This window comes from Acanthisitta chloris, unplaced genomic scaffold, assembly GCF_000695815.1.
Source record: "Acanthisitta chloris isolate BGI_N310 unplaced genomic scaffold, ASM69581v1 scaffold1815, whole genome shotgun sequence".
NCBI classification, from domain to species: Eukaryota; Metazoa; Chordata; class Aves; order Passeriformes; family Acanthisittidae; genus Acanthisitta; species Acanthisitta chloris.
The window spans coordinates 38,945-43,400 of record NW_008674093.1 but is presented as its reverse complement, the minus strand read 5'-3'; the positions used below and the strand labels follow the sequence as shown (position 1 = coordinate 43,400).

The following is a 4,456-nucleotide window of genomic DNA, read 5'->3' as shown; positions in this document are numbered from 1 at the left end:
CTGTTGCTAAGCTGGCCTAGATCTGATGAAGATGAATTAATTAGGTAAAAATTAATTTGAGGAAGTGTGAAACATTTGGGGCTTTATCTTTTGATCTCTTACCATCCTTGGCACACCTGCTTGTTATTAACACTTAGTGGCAGTTTTTCCTGATGCACCTGGGATGTAAACCCTTGGTTGATGGTGGTGACCTTGTGACTTTGAGATGTATCAGGAACATCTGATGAGAGCAGAGTTCGATTGCCTTTCTTCCTTGCTTTGCTTTTGTGTGTGTGTCTGCTTATTTCTCCTGAGTTATAGCTTTTCTTCCATAGCTAGGATAGAAAACAGTGGCTGAACCAACTGATCACTTCCCCCTAAAGGGAGGGAATTAAACTGGATGTGGTTTCATCAGGTTCTGTCATGAACATAAGTCTGTAATTATTCTTTGCTAAAAACGTAAGTGTGGGTGGAAGGAAAGAGAAAATCTTACTGTAAATCTCTTCCTTCTGCAGTAAATCACTTGAGTAACCTCTGTGGAGCATTCTGATGGCAACACTGCTATCACACCATGTCATTTCTTGATGATTTTTATGCCTAATACGAGTGCCATACAAAGGTTTTTTAGCAGTGATAGAGAGACAGGTACAAAGCACCAGGGATGGCTTTTGTTCTCTACAGCAAAGTCTAACTGTGGTTTTTTGTGTCCTCTGTTCCTTCTTTTACCCTTAACCATGGTAGGGTTGGACTTGATGATCTTTGAGGTCTCTTCCAACCTGACTGATTCTATGATTCTACTCATGCACCACGGAGCCTGACATCTTGAGGGGACCATATAGTTGATGTATAGGTAGTGCTCTTTTTACATCAGCTTCACTGAGATTTATTCACATTTATGATTCCACACAGAGAAGTGAAGTTGTTAATGTTCTTTTGCTACGTGTTTGTCACCAGGACTGCTTCTTCCAGACCTGTAATAATAAGTATTCTGACTGGTCTTTCTCAAAAAGATAATTTTTTTTGTAGGCAGCATAACAATATTTCATGATTTTAAGTTTCAAGGGTCATAATTATTTTTTCGGTTTCAAGCGTAGCTCATTTTAGAGGACAACAACATTTATGCTTTCCAGAGATAAAAGCTGTAATTTATGCTGCCTTTTTTCTTACCTACCAAGCAATATTCAAACTCAGTGCCAGGTGATGTTTATATGTGTAGGCAAAATAATTTAGTGAAAGTGTTTTTTTGTTTTGTTAGGTTTTACATTTCCAGAAGAAATTGGTAAGAGCTCTCAGGTTTTTTTGTTGAAGAATTGACCTAACATCTTTTATTCTGATCTGAACTGTAGAGCATTTCTAGAGCATACACATGCTGCCTCAAGAAACCTTTCAGTGTTGTGTGAGGAAATACTGACCCTTTATTTTAAAACTTAATTTCGTTACAACTTTAGCTTTAGCTTTATTTGCTAGCAATAACTATGCGTTTTTCAAATTATGCTGGAAATTATTTATGTGTTTATTTTACCTTCTCTCTTCTTTCTTCTGAAAAGAAAAAGAGCCTGAAAAATGATGTTACTTAGCCCTAAAAGATTCCTAGTTCTAGGGCCCTAGGAAGAATGTCTTCAGCATATGCTCCATTCATACTATGGATTCTTACCCTTGGCTTTTGCTCTGTGCTGGCAACTGAGCTCCTGTGTCAGAAAGGAAGAGCAGTATTTGCCCATATGAAAAGTAGTATTAGTACTACATATATACAAAATATGAAACAGGCTGTTTCTGTCTGACTGTTTTGGCTTTGGAGGAACCTGTGTGTGAGACCTCATCTGCAGAGCCCTCCTGGGAGACACTTCAGCTACTTCTGGAGGAACTTCCTTCATTCCACTGCTTTGGCCCTACATATGACCCTACCCCAGGGACACCTGGTGTATTCCAGGCACAGATATGGAAGGAAATAATACCTTGTTCCCTGGTAAAGAGATGGGGAGTTTTTAGATGTAGACATATCTTTCAACACAGGTTTAGGAGAATTTCCTCAAACAATCCTTTCAGAACAGCTTCTGAGAAGGAAGACATGATCAGGGCAGATGAAAAGACCTCCCCTTATCAGAATTAAGGGGTTTACTTTGGAGTTGTGTCATCCCAAGTGCCTATTGAAGTTGAAATGAAAACCACCCCAAAAGGACACCCATTACTTCTCATCATGGAACTTACACTTTGTTCCCTGTTGTCATCTCTGATAGTTCCTTTTGCAGGGTTTTATCTTTATCCAGTGGGATTAGCATCCATAGAATGTGCTGGCTGTTTTGCCTTCCAAAGCTGTTTTAAGAAAGAAGCTGCTTTTTTCCCAGTCATTTTCCTGAGCCTGCTCTGGCTCTCCAGCCTGGTTGTAGGCTGACTGCTCTAACTCGCGTGTCGGTGAAAGCAGCAGCATATTTTCTTCTCTGAAATAGCAGCATCTTCAAACTGGAATGAATCCCTTGATGGTCACATGTTTGATTTGGGGACTCCAAGTTAGAATGGCTCATTAGTTGCCATAGTGACAGACCAATTTTAGATTCTATTTCTCGCTGACATTTAGTTACAGGGGAAAATGACAGCGCTGGATGTTACCTCGGTACGTAAATTCTATATGGCTTGTATCAAAATTGATTCCAAATGTAGTGTGTCAGGAATGAGAGTGAACCATGTGAAACTAGCTTAAACTGACAAGCTTGGCTTCAGGACCTGATGTTTTGGAGGATCAGGAGAACTCTTCAGCTGAAGATTATTTCTATAGAAAACATGAATAAAATATCTATTTGTATCAAACAGTGATAAGCTTTTGTAAGATAATTGCATGGTCTTTTGGAGGGCGCTTATTAGTGTTCTAATTAGTGTTTTTATAGAAAGTTTCCTTTCTAAAAGTTGATGACTTTTCCTTCAGGCACTTTAAAAAAAATCAAAACCTCTTTTGAAAAGTGCTCAGTGACTATGTCAGAGGACCATAATGTGACTGAATCAGCCAACAGAGATATTGGCAATTTCCGAGATGGTTTGTAAGAGATTGTGGAGATGAACAGGATATTAGCACTTTGCAATTTCCGAGATGGTTTGTAAGAGATCGTGGAGGATAACAGGATATTAGCACTTCTACCTATCATTTTATCAGGGAGAAGCAACAGGCTAAACCCACTTGTACCTAAAGAACTAAAGCAACCTACAGCACAACCTTTTCTTTCACCTGCTCCTCACAAAATGAAGCCAGTGAAATTTCTAACCTGTAAGTGCTTGATCTTGCAAACATGAGCATCTTTGGGAGAGTGATTGCTTGGGTTTTTTGAGAAAAACATAAGCTTTGACTTGCCAGCAGTTCTTCACGAAGCATATGACTCCAACCTTTGGGCTGAGAACTTGTGTAGCTGAGCTCAGATTCATACTTGGACCTCACCATCACAAAGGACATGCGTCACAGGTGGAGATGCACAAGCAGCATTCTCAAAAAGTTAAATTTCTTTGTGTAAGAAACCTTCCTTTCCTCTTCCTAGGGGTCCCAGCTGGACCAGCTTCTCATCTGCCAAGCATTTGGACATTGTCTTTGATAAGAAGTGTAGCTTTTCAGAAGTTGTTCAGTCAAAGGCCTCACTCCTTTTTGAAACATCAGTCTCTAAGATTATCATTTCCTCTGTCCAGGCAGAAGCTTCCTGCAGGAACAAAGTAGCAGGATACTGTATTATCAAAGGGATTTTTGGATGTAACTCAGCCAAGCTATGATACACTGCCTCCTTTATTCTACAGAAGTGTGGGCCACTAGTTTTCATGCTGTCTGATGTGGCAGCTCAGCATCAGAGCCTGGTGTTTTTTGTCTGTAGTGACTCAAATGAAAATAAAATATGGTAACAGGAATTACAGCATCATGGAATTTTAGGGGTTGGAATGGATCTTACAGATCATCCAGTCCCAACCCTCTCTGCCATGGGCAGGGACACCTCCCACCAGAGCAGGTTGCTCAAGGCTCATCCAGCCTGGCCTTGAACACTGCCAGGGTTGGGGCAGCCACAGCCTCCCTGGGCAACCTGTGCCAGTGTTTCATCACCCTCACAGGGAAAAACTTTTTCAATATCTAAGCTAAATTTCCCCTCCTTCAGTTTGAACCCATTACCCCATGTCCTATCACTGCAGTTCCTAACACAGAGTCCCTCTCCAGTTCCTTGTAGGACCTTCAGATATTAAAAAGTTGCTCTGAGGTCTCCACACAACCTTCTCTTCTCCAGGCTGAACAGTCCCAACTGTCCTAATCAGTCACAAACAGTTACTTCTGAGCAGGACAGCACACATCTTTGCTTCAAGTGTTTTGCTGTAAGATTACCTGATTCACAGGTAATTTAAATAACCTTGCTTTCTTGATTGGGTTTGTTTTTTTTAACAGTGAAGTTAAAAAACCAGTTAAGTATTTCAGTCCTTTTTTTTTTTCCTCCCTTCCAACTTATTTTGATGGGGAAGA

At 40.4% G+C, this 4,456-nt stretch overlaps 1 protein-coding gene across 1 annotated transcript in view; it reads left to right on the top strand.

Annotated features, from left to right (window-relative positions):
- KIAA1549L (KIAA1549-like ortholog) overlaps window positions 1–4,456 on the top strand; it is a 55,432-nt gene that overhangs the window by 23,896 nt on the left and 27,080 nt on the right. The gene's annotated exons all lie outside the window — the stretch shown is intronic.